This window comes from Furipterus horrens, unplaced genomic scaffold, assembly GCF_987537825.1.
Source record: "Furipterus horrens unplaced genomic scaffold, mFurHor1.1.pri manual_scaffold_8, whole genome shotgun sequence".
NCBI classification, from domain to species: Eukaryota; Metazoa; Chordata; class Mammalia; order Chiroptera; family Furipteridae; genus Furipterus; species Furipterus horrens.
The window spans coordinates 59,722,348-59,738,426 of NW_028327178.1; the positions used below are offsets into that span (position 1 = coordinate 59,722,348).

Here is a 16,079-nt window from a genome sequence, read left to right on the forward strand (position 1 = left end):
TACCTGTCTGGATGGGTATTTCTTCTTTATATCTCTGTTTGTTGGACTTCCATGCAACTCAATTTTCTGGATTTCTGGTTGTCTCTAGTTTTGAGGTAATTGTATTCCTTCTTAGCTGCGGAGGGAAACCCAGCATGTCTGTCTAGGCCTCCATCTTGGCTGAAGTCTTGGATACGTCTTTTAAACTAAACTCACTTTAAAGTTTAGGGGACAAGCTATTCTGTGGCTTTTGGAGTTGAGGAAACATGAAAGAAATATGCCTTTCTTCTATTTGTTTAACTATTAAAGCATTTAAAATATTTTTTCTGTTCTTTTAGATAACCAAAACACAAGTGACTCTCCATTGTGGTTTAGATCTGGAAGCCAGCTTTTAGTGAGGGGTGTTAACTCCATGGTTATTGAGAGGGCACATTTTAAAGAAATAATTAAATAGCTTTTGGGAAGTTGTTATTCTTTTGTCTTATAATAGAAAAGCAAGCTTGTGTCTTTTTTACTGAGCACAGTATTTGGTGACCAACAGAAAAAAAGTCACACTTAGAACCAATGCTATCTACAAGGTTTGTTTTATCTGGTAGGGTGTGTGGTAGGACCTAACAGACAGAGGTGTATTCTGGCTATGTGACCCTCTTCTGAGCCTCAAGTCTCCTTATCTTCATGTGCATAAGAGTGTCTCCCCTTCGAATGTCAGTTTTCAAAGATAGCTAAATCTTCTCTGTGTCCCTGGATGGTAGGCTGGGGTTTGGGCATGGGTTTAGATAGTAAAGCCAAGAAAAAGGCCTTGAAGACTCTCTGTGAAGTCTGCGACAGGCATGTATAGATTAGTGGTTAGAGAGCCCTTTGAGAAACAGGGAAAATCTCTTGCCCTTCTCCCCGCAGAATGCACATAACTATTTCGGGAGATATTTGGATGCTGAGACTTCAAGAAGCAATTGTGTCTTGGCTAGACTTGGATGATGGGTTGCCCTTGTTGACTTTATGGAGGGCCCAAAATGTGGGCTTGATATCCTTATGTGTATGAGTCTGTTCTTCAGCCAGAAGGAAGGCCTGAGAAAGTTGGTCTGTGCCTCTCTACTTATTTGTATGAGAATCTCTATCCAAAAATAAAAATAAAAAGGATACCAAACTCTTATAATAATTGTCTTCTGAGATGTATAACCCCAAGTGACTTGTGAAGATAAGGTTCTGAGCAGAATGAAATTGCTCATTTATGATTCACAAAATGATGGACATAAACATAAGGCTTTCCTTGGCTCAGGTCTCAGCATGTATCTTTTCTGCTTCAACTACATATGTAGAATTTTTATATAAAACAAAAGTGAGTTGCTGTGCATATGGATGGAATGTGTGCTGTGAAATGAAAACACAGTGGCCCTTTATATAGTTTTTAAATACAAATTCATATATTTTTTCTGACTGTAAAACTAATACAGATCTAGTTTAGAAAATTTAGATAATAGGAAGAAAATGATCATCTGGTTTACATGGTTGGAATTATACATTTCATGTAATTTTTTCCACTGCTTTTTAAAATTTAACATTATCTTCTAAGCATTTTCCCTACAATATTAATCACTTTCTCCAAACATCAGTTTTTCATGCTTGCAGGAGTTCCATTGTATGAATATAAAACTCCTTTAAGCATGTGGTGTTGTGGAAAGCATATAAGTTTTGACTTAGAGAAAACCCGTGTTCAGAATCAGTGCTGTCATTTCCTGGCTCTGAGTGACCTCTGGATCCTAGGTTCCCTATCTATAAAATGGGAACAGAATAAGTCTCTTGTTGGGTTGCAGAGAGGACTCAGAACGGGCATTCAGCAGTAATAGCTGCTGTTACTGTTGCTGGTGGCGATGGCTGTGTTATCTTGTGGGCCCTCTCAGTATGTGTTGTTAAGAAGAAGCAGCACGCTCTAAACTAAATTTTAAAAAAAAATTAATTAATTTGTTTATTTTATTTTTAGAGAGAGAGGAAAGGAGAAAGAGAGGGAGAAAAACATCACTGTGTGGTTGCCTCTCACTTGTGCCCTCAACTGGGGACCTGATGTGCAACCTAGTCATGTGCCCTGACTGGGAATCGAACCAGCAACACTTGGCTTGCAGGCCAGTGTTCAATCCACTGAGCCACAGCCTTCAGGCTAAACTCATTTTTTAAACATTTGTTTTTTCTGTTGCTGTGATTTCTTCTCTTTCATTTCTCTCTTTGTTTTGTGTATTTATTCAAGCTGCTTACATCCTTTTTGTAGTAAGCAGATAGAAATTAACACTTAACTCTTCCCTATAGTGTTGGATGTTTAGGTTGTTTCCTATTTCTCCTTATTGTAAGTAATGCTGCACAGAATATCTTTGTGCATAAAGTTCTGTCCTGGGTTGGATTATTTCCTGGACCTAGAATTTTAGACATGAAATTACAGGGCATACCTGTTTTTACCCCTCTGATCCAAAACGCCAAGTTTTCTCTTAGAAGGTTGTACTAGTCTACACTCCTAAGAGCAGCCATGTGAGAGAAGTCCATGTGACCAATATCTTTCTTTTCCAGCCCCCCTCTCCTTCTTCACCTGTGGCTCATGGTAGCGGTGATCTAATGCTTACCTGTGCCATCATCAGTAAATGGAGCTCTGGATTGAGGTCTGCTCCAGTCTTACCCCACCCCCGCCTGCCCTTTTGGTAAATCTTATTTTTGATGGGAAGGCAGTCCTGTCGCCAGCCAGTCCTGCATGCATAGACTGCCCCCTCTGCTAAACAATGAGCACATTGAGACCCAACTCGTGTTTTCAGTTATTAAAAAACGGAGCCGTCTGTCTCTGCCTGTGACTTTAATCTTTAAGCCTTTATTCCTCTACCCCTTCCCCCTTCCTCTAACCCGTTGTTTGTGCAGTTCCAATCTCCAGGATATGTAGGTCCAAGAGTTTCTGAATGTATTGTGCCTTCTCCTGGCAGCTACAGATGGCTGTAGCCCCAAGCAATGTTATTTCAGGGTAGGCAGGAGGGGGTGTGTGCTGCAGATGAGAGGGAAGGAGAAAACAAGGGAGAGACCAGTTCTCTTTGCCTTCAGCAGTATTTGGACTTGCAAAAGGTATTTTTATATAGCTCTGGAGTGAGTACTACAATTCCACTCTCTCCCCACTTTCATATTTGGTAGAGACCAGTTCTGTCTAGGAGTTGCTTGGTCTCTTAGCATTTCCTCCTAAGAAATAGTTCTTTTGGTTTAATTCTGTATATGTGTGTTTAAATAAAAACAAAAATCCCAAGAACTGATCTTTAGTAATAACCCCAAATCCCCTAAAACATAACCAAAAAGTATAGAACATAAAAATGTCTTCAAGTTCAAAAAAGGAACTCTTCTGGCAACAGCTCGGGTCTGTAGTGTCTTCTTGCCCAAGGTGGACCTGAAAGTTGGGTGTAAAAACCCGAGACAGGGCCATGAGCTAACCTGTAGAGAGCATTTGATGTTGTCTCTCTTATGGGAACACTGGAGTGTGAGACAACATGGGGGTGGCTGGGCTGTAGGCAATCTTGCCTAAGAAAGGCCTTTTCCTACAAATGTAGCACCTTTCTTTCTCAGAGAGCTGCTTGCCCCTTCTGAAGGGCCCCACCAAAGGTGAGGGTGAGCTAGCCAGAATCTGGGCCTGGAGGTGCAGGTCTGAAGGTGAGGCCCAGAGGAAGGGTCATTTTTTTTTGAAGTCTTTTTTTTTGGGGGGGGGGGGAGTATGCATTTTTACATGGGAACACTCCCTGTTTGTTTTCAAACTCTTTTCTAAGTACAAAGTTTCTATAACATTCCAGCATTTCATAAATAATTTCATTAGAGAAAGTGCGAACCTCTCCACTTAAGATGTTAATAAATCTGGCTTTTCCCATACAGATTTATATTTATACTCCTATGAGTGTATTAGTATCATTTTAAAATTTATTTTTAAATTTCACACTGGGGCTACAGTACACCTGCTCTTTTGCACTTTGCTTTCCCCTCTTGACAATGTCTTGGAGATTTTCTACATGCATTCAGATAGCTCAGATACTCTCTTATTTTAGTGGCTGCAAGATAATCCCCCCCCCCCCACTTTATTTCATGTTATATTTTCTTTAATTAAGTACAAAGACTTTTCCAGTCATGTCACCCAGAGCTCATTTCACCCACTGCCCTGTTTGGCTGCCAGTCTCTTGTCTCTCTCTTCAGCAGTGGTGAGGCAGATGCCCTTTCCATGGGGAAGGGAAACCCATGGTTTGTTGTCTTCGCCAATAACAAAAATGTTAAGAGAGCTGGGTGGCAAAACTGTTGCCGTTGGTATCTTTCACATGAACATGTCAAAAGAACCAGGTCTCTCTCTGTTTGTTATCATGCCAATTCTTCCCATACACAGGCTTACCAGTGTCAAACTTGATAAAGCCAGTAATTTTGCCAGTCTCCAAATCAAATCAATCATTCATCTTGATCAGGGTAGACGATGTTGCAAGCATCGTGGGTTTCCAGATGAGGGATTCCTTTTGTGCCCACAAAGATCTTCATCACTTTGTACAACTTGTACTTGGCCTCATCAGGTGTAATACAATAAACATCAAAGCAGCCCTTGGTGTTATAGATCAGATGGAAATTCTCTCCGGTCTTGTCAATGCTGATCACATCCATAAAGCCAGCAAGGTAGGTTTTATCAGTTTGGACCTTGGCCACCAATTTTAATAAACCACTGCATGCAGATCATCTTTACTTCATCCCATGTTAGGGCATACTTAAGTCTGTTCCTTAAACTGATGAGAGGGAGACATTCTTTTAGCTCTTGGGGACTAGTAGATGGCCAAGGAGCAAACACATTGGTCAGTGTGTACAGCATCCAATGCTTTGGAGCTGTTGCAGCTTTAGATGCTTCTTGGGACCACAAGCCATGGCTACACTAGGCACAGGAGTGTAGGATGTGCCATTTTGTGCATGCATCATTTATCTAGTCTTTTGGTGGTGGCCATTGAAGTTGTCTGTTTTTTGCTAGGTGAACATATCTTTTTGCACCCTTGAGGTGTTTCTTTGGGTTTCTGTCTTAGAAGTGAAAATTGCTGGGAAGTTACATTTTAATAGATATAGCTAGATCTGTCCCACGCCACCCCCCACATTGTACTTGTTACATTTGTTGTAATAATATTTTAAATGAGTTACCACCAGGGAAAATGAAGGCTTTGTCTAAAAATCTTAGGACAACGTTTTTTCTGAAAAGTATTTTTTCTATAAAATTTTTGTCTTTAGATGATATTTATTTCTGTGTGCCGTGATACACCATCATGCACACCTGGGTTTGCAAACTGAATTTGAAAAGCCCAGCCTCCAAGATTAGTCACCTTTCATTTATTTGTCATCTATTTTGTGCCTGCTGTGTGTCATACCTCCAATTCTGTAGTGATAAATGCAAAAAAAAAAAAAAAAAAAAAAAAAAAAAAAGGTTCTCTCTGAGAGCTAATGTGAGTCTCTCTTTGTGGCCATATTTTCATAGCTGTGCCTTGGACAGAGTATGGGAGAATCAAGTTTGGCAGCATGCATTTGTGCAAAATGAATAGGATGCAGATGTCCTGCAGAAAAACTCCCAAAACAAAAAACAACCATGAAGCTGTTGGGGAATAATGTTTGTTTTGTGTGGTCAGGGTTCCGTGTGCTCCATTAGGATGTCTATGCTCACTGGGCAGTGCAGGGACCCCAGTGAGAGAAGTTCAAGTTTCTCATAGCCCTGGGATGGGACAATATGCTGTTGATTATTTTATTGACTTCTGGTGATCCATGGTTCTAGTTGTTCACAATCCACCCTTGGAATTTTTGTCTTATCCACACACCATCTTTATTATTATAATTTTTTTTTACTTTAAATTGACTCATTTCTTTTATTTAACCTTCTACTAAGTAATATTATTCCTGAAATAGCATTTAAAATGCTAGTTACATTTTCCTTTAGTACATATTAAAGAAAATATATAACTATTACATTAAAATCTTCAGGTCTATGATCCACCTTGAATTAATTTTTGTATGTGTTTTTTTTCCATATGGCTCTCTAGTTGTTACTGTTCATCATTTGTTGAAAGGTTTTCTCCATTGGATTATTTTATTGCCTTTATTGAAAATCATACTCATCTAAGGGTCAGTTTATTTCTGGACTGTATTCTATTTCATTGATATATTTGTCTATCTTTATACCAATATCACACTGTCTTTATTAAGTAGCTTTATAAAGTAAGTTTTGAAGTCAAGTAGTGAAAGTCCTCCAATTTTGTTACTGTTCTTTTTTTTATCCTTACCTGAGGATATGCTTATTTATTTTAGAGAGAGGGGAAGGGACAGAGAGAGAAACATGGGTGTGAGAGAGAAAAATTGATTGGTTGCTTCTTGTACGCACTCTGACCAGGGACCAGACTTAAAACCCAGGCATGTACCTTCACCAGGAATCAAACCCGTGACCCTTCAGTTTACTGGATGATGCTCCAACCAACTGAGTGCCACCAGCTAGGGCCTTGCTGAACTCTTACTCCTAGTGGTTGTTTTGTAGACCAGGGGTCCCCAACACCCTGTGGCCTATAAGGAACCATGAAGGGCGGGCAGCCGTTCGAGGGAATCTTCATCTGTATTTATAGCCACTCTCCATTGCTTGCATTACTGCCTGATCTCTGCCTCTTGTCAGATCAGCGGCAGCATTAGATTATCATAGGACCGTGAACCCTTCTGAGAACTTTGCATGCGAGGGATCTAGGTTGCACACTCCTTATGAGGATCTAATACCTGATGATATGAGGTGGAGCTGAGGCAGTTGATGCTACCACTGGGGAGCAGCTGCAAATACTATTTATCATTAGCAGAGAGGTTTAACTGCACAGAGATATAATAAGTCAATTTCTTACAGACTCATATCAAAATTCTATCAGTGACAATTAAGCTGCATCTGGAGGCAGACTTAATAGTGGCAAGTGAGTTAATGTACTTCAATTGTATAGCTGCATCTGGTGGCAGGTTTTAAGTCAGAATCTGACACTTACTTTTGTCCATGTGTGGCCTACCCATTATTTTGTTTACTACTTTCATCCATGCCTCTTTCCTGCACTGCACACTTGTCTCAGTTTTGGTAAGCCCACAAGCTAACTCTATCCAGAATGAGTAAAAAACAAATGTTACTGGAGAGCTTCTTTGAAAAGGGGGAAAGACACAATGATGAGACAGCAGAAGACTAAGACTGCCAAAAAAAAGAAAGTTGCATTTAAAAGAAAATACCTACTTAAATTACAGGTTCATTGCAACAGTGATTCACATTCTCTAAACCCACTTTCTATAATATGTGGTGATCGGCTATCCTACAAAGCCATGGAAACCTTTAAAACTGCTTCACCACATGGAGACAAAGCACCCTGCATTAAAAGACAAGCCTTTGGAGTTTTTCAAAAGAAAAAAAAAACAAAACAGAACACAAAGAACAGAAGCAATTATTGAAGGCCATAACTTCATCGAATTGTCTGCACTGAGAACATCATTCTTAGTGGCTAACTGCATTGCTGAAGCTAAGCAGCCCTTTACTATTGGTGAAGAGTTGATCCTGCCTGCTGCTAAGGACATTTGTCGTGAACTTTTAGAAGAGGCTGCAGTTCAAAAGGTGGCACATGTTCCTCTTTCGGCCAGCGTCATAACTAGATGAATTGATGAAATAGTGGAAGACATTGAGGCGCAATAGTTAGAGAGGATTAATGAGTTACTATGGTACGCAATTCAGGTTGACGAATCTACGGATGTTGACAAGGCAACTTTTGCTGCCAACTGACACCACAGCTGCAGAGAACTATTCAAATCTTTGAATGATTTCATATCAGGAAGACTAAATTGGTCATTTTGTGTTGGTATATGCATGGATGGAGCAGCTGCCATAACTGGACGGATTTCTGGTTTCACTACTCGGATCAAAGAGGTTGCTTCTGAATGTGAGTCTACACACTGTGTCATCCATAGAGAAACACGAGGTAGTAGAAAAATGTCACCTGAGCTTAACAACATTTTGCAGGATGTGATTAAAACTATCAACCACATTAAAGTACATACCCTTAACTCACATCTGTTCATGCAGCTCTGTGAGGAGATGAACACAGAGCACACATGTCTTCTCTTATATACAGAAGTGAGATGGCTTTCTAAAGGTAGATCACTGGTCAGAATTTTTGAGTTATGAGAGCAGCTCCAGAGGTTTCTTTTAGAAAAACAGTCACTACTGGCAGCACATTTCAATGAGACAAAGTGAGTTGCAAAACTTACTTACTTGTGTGACATATTCAACCTGCTCAATGAACTAAATCTGTCACTTCAGGGGAGAATGACAACTGTGTTCAAGTTGGCAGATAAAGTGGCTGCATTCAAAGCCAAACTGGAATTATGGGGCGACGAAGAAATATTGGGATTTTTGACATGTTGCAAACATTAGCAGAGATTTTGGAAGGACTGGGCCAGGGCCTTCTTTCTCCCAGCTGGTATATGATCACCTGTTTCACCTTTCAAAAGAATTTGAGCATTACTTCCCAAGCACAAAGACCCCAAACTGGGAAGGAATGGCTCCACAACCCATTTATGAATAAGCCAGGTGAATCAACTTTGCCCATGCTAGAAGAGGGTCAGCTGCTTGAGATCACAGATGATGATGCCTTAAAAGTATGTTTGAGACAAGTTCAAATCTCCATATGTTCTGGATTAAAATCAATCCTGAGATTTCCACAAAAGCACTGAAAAGCTTGCTCTCATTTCCAACACCCTATCTTGGTGACAGCAACCAAAATGAGATTATGGAGTAGACTCCATAAGCAACACACTTCGGAATTCCACTGTCTCCCTCCACCCTGAGATGAGATTGTTTAGTTACAGGAAAGCAAGCTCAGGGCTCCCACTGATTCTGCACTATGTAATAATAATAGAAATAAAGTGCACAGTAAATGTAATGTGCTTGAATTATCCTGAAACCAGCCTTCTCATCTGTGGAAAAATTGTCTTCCATGAAACCAGTCCCTGGTGCTGTAAAAGGTTGGGGATTGCTGTTGTAGACTTTTAGGATTTTCTGCATTAATAATCAATCAGGTTGCCTGTGAATAAAGGTGGTTTTACTTATGCCTTTCTAATCTTTATGCCTTTTAATTCTTTTTCTTGCCTTATTGCATTGGCTAAAACTTGCAGTAAATGTTGAACAGAAGTGATGAGAGTGGACTTCTTCGTTTTGTTCTGGTCATGGAGAGGAAAATATTCAGTATTTCTCCATTAAATACAGTGTTAACTGTGATTTTTTCATAGATGTCCTTTATTATGTTGAAGAACTTTCTAATTCAAGTGTGGAGCATTTTTATTATGAGTACTGTTGAATTTTGTCAAGTGTTCATTCTGCATCTTTTGAAATGATCATAGTTCTTCTGTTACTGTGGTAAATTATGCTTATTTATTTTTGAATATTAAACATAAAAAGCTAGGAATTTCCCTTGAAGCGTTGCTTTACAATATGGTTTTAATGGGTTAATATAGGTTTTTATTTTCCAGGAGTGGATTATTTTGCCTCCGAATCAGACAATAAACAGAATATAGACTGTAGCTGGGAAGAATTAATGGTTATGCCCAGAAGGTGGAAATTTGAGATAGGGAAGCAGCAGAAATGGCAGGGCCTTTGTTCCATCTCCGAAATTCAAGTAGAATTTGTTTGGGGAAGTATTATTTGATTTTTAGCCCTTTAGTAATGCTTATATTATAAAGAAGGCTATATAATTTACATTTCTCTTCTGGTATGCTCTAATTCATGGTCTTGAGTCATACTGTTTAATAAACTGTTTTCTTAAAATTATTCACTGTTTCTCCTTGGGTAGAGAAAGATGAGTGTTAGCAGATGGCATAGGAAGGGGACATTAGTCCTGGGACTAACTAAAGGAAATGGAGGTCAACCAGCATTATTACTTCCACTTTGGTGTGCCAGGCACTGACTAGATGCCTTGCACATGTTAACTCATTTAATCTTCTTGTAAGCCCATGAGTCAGTTATACCTAAGGAAAGGTAAGCTCGTAGAAATTAGATTATCTGTCAGAGGTGACATACTGACAGAAAAGGGTATGGAGCCCAGTTCTGCTAGACTTCAATGCAGTTGGACTTTTCCCATGTAACATCTACCTTTTTATATTGTAAAATATGAGAATATCTGAATTTTGGAGTGAATCTTTAAGCCTTAAGGATAAAGTAACAGAGTTCCCAGGATAATTTATTAGTTGATATTACCTATCTTATTGATTAAATATTTGAGCCACGGTTATACTTGGCCTGTTGCATGCCAAGCTTGGTGCTCCACAAGATAGGAAAATCTAGTTTTTAGAATATGTCAATGATTCCAGGAATCCTTGGCATGAAACATGATTGCCAAATGAAAATGAAACCCTATAATCAATTATTTGTGGAGATAAATAATTGCATTAGAGGTATGGTTCTCCAAGCAGACTGAAAAGTATATCTGTAAGGTGAGTCTTATTTTCTCAATGACTTCTATATTATAAAATCTGATGATATATTCCCAAGGAACAAATTCTTTGTAGACTTGTTAACTTTGATAAGGAAATGTGGAAAATTCTGGACAATGTAGTTGAATAGGAGTGTTAAGAGGATAGACTCCATACTATACCATCCTCCTGGTCTACACCATCACTTGCTTACTCTGTGATCTTGGGCTGGTGACTTAACCACTTTGTACTTTAGTTTTCTCATCCATAAGTAGGGATAATAATAGTATAGCTACTTATAACACTCATATTTTAGATTAATGCATTAATATGGAAAGTGCTTAAAACAAAGCCTGGTGCTTAGTCAATTCTCAATAAATATTCACTATTATTATTGTTATGCTTACTATTATTTGTAGGAGTATAATTGTGATACATTTCTTAATCTTTGGCAGGAATTCCTTGCCTGTTTTAGCTTGTTCAGCCTAATCAAGAATATCCATAAGCATGAGTATTCCCTTACTTCTCCTTGTGTGAAGCAGGGCAGGACACTCTCAGGTTTTTTTTTTTTTTTGTCACAGTGCCTAATAGGGCTGTGCTTAGGTGGCCTTGTGGAATTGCTCTAGAGAATCAGTATCTGTTGTTAAAGAATATGAGGACTGTCCAGAAAAAGTCCAACTTAATGTAACAAGAATGGTTTGCGCTACATCAGAGTAACCTGGCAGCCAAGGAGAGTGAACTGGAATGTGTATGTGTGAACTATGATGACTTCACTGTTCTAGTCAATGGGGGTGGTAGACGCCATTGAGTGAGCATGTGTACTGTGTGGCCATGGCAGTCAAAATGACTGAGTGAGTAGAGCAATGATGTACATCAAATTTTGCGTTAAGCTTGAACCTTCCTCTGTGGAAAATATTCCAGTGATTCAGAAGGCTGAAGCTATGGGCAGCTGGTGATTGGCAGCTTCATCACGATTACAATGCCCACTCATGCATCACGTCTTATGCAGAGTGTTTTGGTGAAACATCAATCACCCAGGTGACTCAGCCCCCCTACAGCCCAGATTTGGCACCCTGAGACTTCTGGCTTTTCTGAAAACTAAAATCATGTTTGAAAGGGAAGAGGTTTCAGACCACTGATGAGATTCAGGAAAATATGACGGGGCAGCTGATGGTGATTGGGAAAACTGTGTGAGATCCCATGGTGCCTACTTTGAAGGGGAATGAGGTGTCGTCCTAGGTGCAGTGTTTTTTGTATCTTTTTCAATGACTGTCTCTGTTTTTCATAGTACATGGCTGGATACTTTCTGGACAGACTTTCATAAATTATTCTCTTCCACCTCTCCCTGGGGGCGTCTCCACTGCTCTGTACATATTGGAAACAGACTGGCACAAGGAGGAAGTATGTGGCTGGCTCGACCCTGAGGTGTCCCTGCCCTCCAGATACATTTTAAGTGTGCTGAGCATTCTGTGTATGAATAAGACACTCCCAAGCTCAGTGAGAAGTCCATCCAGTGGGTTTTGCCTGATCAGGTAACAGATGAAAACTGAGTTGTAAAAGGTGTATTTATTTGGACAATAGTGAAAAGAAAGGAACCAGAGCTGTCGCACTTCTGTTGTCAGTAGGTAACCTCTGCTTCATTATAGGCTTCCCCTGGAAGATTTTTTCAATTTGAAGTTGTAAGTTATTAGGCAGATGGGTTCATTGTTTCCTAATTCTGTATAACTTAATATAAAGTAGGTACTCAAGAACTATTGAAGGAATAATTAAAAATAAGATGAGGGATAGCAACCCTTCCTCCCTTCATTTATTTGTCTCTTCAGTCATTTCTTGATTTGTTCATTGCTTTGTGCACTCATCTGTTCACCCAAAATTAATTGGGTCCCTGCCTCCTCCAGGCCAGAGCCCAGGGGCTCAGATGAATCTGGTCAGCTCCCTTTCCTGTGGGGAGACAGCTACAGCAGCACCCCCTGCAGTGCTGCTGATTAGCCTGTCAGTGCAGGAAGGGAGATAACGCTGAGCCCAGTGAGGGGATGGAGGGGATAAGCAGAGGCCTGACTCTTGCTGATTGGAGTTGAGGAGGTAAGGGTGTCATCCAGCAGCACAGTTAATGCCATCACAGTCAAATGTGCCTAATAAAGGTGTTCTTGGACAGCAGATGGTTTCCTGCGCTCATTTGTCTATAAGGATCCCTTGCCTTGTAAAGATTTTATTAGACCATTAAGTTGCCTTTAGCCTCTTCCACATTTGCTAATACCGAAGAAGGCTAAGCATACACTTCCATTTTTAGGAAACTCTTGCTTTTCCAGAGTCTTATTCTTTGCCCTAATTGATTCTATATCCTCATCCTATATACCTGGCTTAATTTATATGACTGGGATAACTGTCTTGCAAGGGAGAGTTTTCTTGGAGTTGGGAGATGAGTTACACAAGTTTAGGAGGCTCTGCCTGCTGAGGAATTTGGTGGTGCATTACAGATATATGCCTTTTAAAAACTATTCTTCTCGTAAAATATTAGTGACAGAGCAGCATTTGGGGAGTGTACCCCAAAGTGTACCAACCCATATGGCTCATGTCTTTGTGTTCTTTTTCCAAGGTAACATAATAACTCTGAGTATTTTACAATGCAGTGTAATACTGATTTTCAGAACCTATTTTAACAATGTAGGGATAAATGCATATTATAAGTCACTCTGATATTTAGTTTTCTGTCTTATGTTCTAAGGAATATGAAACTGTGAATGATGGAGCTGGATTGCGTGAAGCATTCTGCAACACTTTTCTGGGAGGAGACTCCTGGAGAGCTTGGGTTCATTGACTAAGCAGCATCTTTTCTTTTTGGCCTTCTAGTAGTATTATAAACCCTGGAGGAGACAGAAGTTCCTCATTATGGTTGGTTTGCTTGGAGTCATTTGACCAGCCATTAAACTTGAAAAATATCCTTGTCTTTATGAGGAATGTTTTGAATGCTGCTTTAGAGGAAGGGGTGATGGGGAATGTTTCATCTGTGCTGCAGGAGTCCACTTGGCTTGGAGCACACTAGTCACTTCTGTCCACATATGCACAGAACACATCTGTTTTAAAAGCTGTGCGTACCTGGAAAAAAGATGACGAAGGTATGACAGAAAAAGGTTGTGTAACATGGAGTTGCTGTTTTTAGTTTCTCTTAGGAAAGAGGAGGGACAGAGGTAAAATTGGTTCCTCAACATGTATTATTTCTGATCCTCATCACGTAAGGTGGGTGCTTTTGTTACCAGACCAAAGTTCATGTGCCCAACACTTCCAAAGGCCAAAATTCAAAATTTCAGAGTTTGGAATAAGGAGAGAGATTTATTGATCAAGAAGATACCAACTGAGAAGATGGGAGACCTAGTGGTACCTCAAATCTATTTTAAGAAAAAAAAGTACTGGGTTCAGACTTGTTTTATGTCAAGAAAAGGGGAAATGGGAGGTGCAACAGGTGATGGATGACTGCAGACATCTGGGCACCAGTTGGGGTTCAAGAAAGATTGTGAAACTTTGTTCTTAGTCTGTTGACTCTAGTTGATGTGAATCCAGTCATGAGGTTCCTAAAAATCTTTGATAAACAATCATTATTTTTGCACATACTGCCCTTATCTCCCCAGGAGAGGCAGTTCTGGTAAGGGGCTGCTTTTGTAAAATTCAAGCTGCAAGCAGAATTCCTCTAATGATTAACATGTCTGTATGCAAAAAGCTATTAACCTGTAAGACATGGGAACAAAACAGGTTGGACAAAGTGGAATTAGAGAGGCTATTTCAGTGTTACCGTATTGTCTTGTGTAACAGATGAGAACACTAAGGCACAAAAGTGCAGAACTGGGACTGGAGCACCATATTACTTTCCATTGCACTGCTCTTGCTGGTCAGGAAACAGATGGAATAAGATATACAGAAAGTTTTTCCTGCCTACTTAGAAGCCCACCTGTAGGAGGAAGCAGTTGAGATCTTAAAATTGTGAGTGGGCAGCCAGGACCCTGTATTTAACACAGGCATAGCTCTCTACACTTAAACTGTTACCTTTACTGCCATAATTCAGGGCTTCTAGCTTAACTTAAAAATACCAAACTTGTTTTACTTGAGTAAGAGCCTTATAAAACAGTACTTAAAAATGGCAGGTCCTTCCTCTCTCCTCTACCCTGCAAAAACCCCTCTATATTTCTTTCTCCAGCTTCCTCCCTCCCTCCTTTCAATTTAGGCATTGGTTGTCTTTTTATCTCAGTTCCCCTTGAAAATGGGTGGGGGCTTTGGGAAGTTTCTTTGGAAGCAAGTCCCAGGAGTATGTTGACTTTGTCTTATTGTCCCCAGGGAGGTTTATTTTAACTGAGAATTATGAAGAGGTTCAACCTTGTTTGATTTTTATATCAAATGAACACAAATTTCCAGGAAGGCTGGGACTCTAGGTTGCTAGAGGGGTCCAAGACGTCAGGATCTGTAAAATTGGGTCAAAATCTCATGGCATCCTTTCCTAAACCTCTCCCCTCTCCTACAAACACATTTGTGTGTGTGTGTGTGTGTGTGTGTGTGTGTGGGCGCACGCGCATGTGTGCACACACACACACACACTTAAGCAAAATAAGGATAAAGTAAATTGGGCCTTTGACTCAATATGTCTCGTGGCCATATTGAGTGCCACATTGCCATTTGAGGTTAGAATGCAGTGTAGTAGTTCATAAAGATTTTAAAATTTGTTGTTAAGAATTTACATTCAGCATTTACTCAATTATAACTGATAGTGGATGGACAGCTCAGTAAAATTCTAGATGAGAAGTTCCTGTTAATAATCATTAACACCGCCTGTCTAGTATTTCTGAAGGATGCTAAAGAGAGTTTTGATGTTCATGTAGCTGTGGAATGAACTTATGGTCTAACTTTAGGGCTTATCATTTCTGGAACTCCCAGACTTCAGTTCTAATAAAGATGCTAGGTTAGTGGTAATATCAGATCACCTGAAAAATTTGTCTGCCTACTAGCCTGTCCATCTCATTCTCTCTTTTGATAAATTATAGATTTCTTGTCCCTAATCTTGGGAGATGTTTTTTCCCAGGAGCCTGAATTGGCATCATTGGGGAAATTCTAGATGATAGATTAGGGCTCACTATAAGGAAGTCATTTCAAATAAGGCTGCCAGGATAGCCTGGTACTACCTCACTATTTCCTTGTCACTGACGTGTCCCAACAAAGACTCAGCTCCACCTTGGGAGGTGCAGCCATTGGGTAGATGGGTGGACATGTAGCTTTCTTATCCCTTTAGCACCCTCAGAGTCTGTCCTTGCAGATTTCAGTCTTAATAGAAACCAAAGTTACTTCACTTCTTTCAACCTTACTTTTGCCTTTCTGTCCCTACCTTACCTTTTGTCTGTCTATCTTCTCGGGTTATTGAATGCCTCTTTAATCAGGAGCAGAAAGGATGACTAAGATGTCATTTCTGCCTTCAGGGGGGCTCACAGTCTAGAGGGAGAGAGACTTGCAGCGAGACAAGCTATATAGTGAGTGCTGTGGGGAGTCACACCTTTAACCTGAGGTGTGTCAGGTCTCACACTGTGACCAGATCAGTGTGTTTTCTGTATTACCCTTGAAAATGATGTAAGAGGGGGCTGTGT

General features: G+C 40.0%; 1 protein-coding gene and 1 pseudogene across 4 annotated transcripts in view; one reads left to right on the top strand and one right to left on the bottom strand.

Annotated features, from left to right (window-relative positions):
• EEFSEC (eukaryotic elongation factor, selenocysteine-tRNA specific) overlaps positions 1–16,079 on the top strand; it is a 387,397-nt gene that overhangs the window by 51,220 nt on the left and 320,098 nt on the right. The gene's annotated exons all lie outside the window — the stretch shown is intronic.
• On the bottom strand, positions 4,127–4,878 carry LOC150003010 (small ribosomal subunit protein eS4, X isoform-like; annotated as a pseudogene).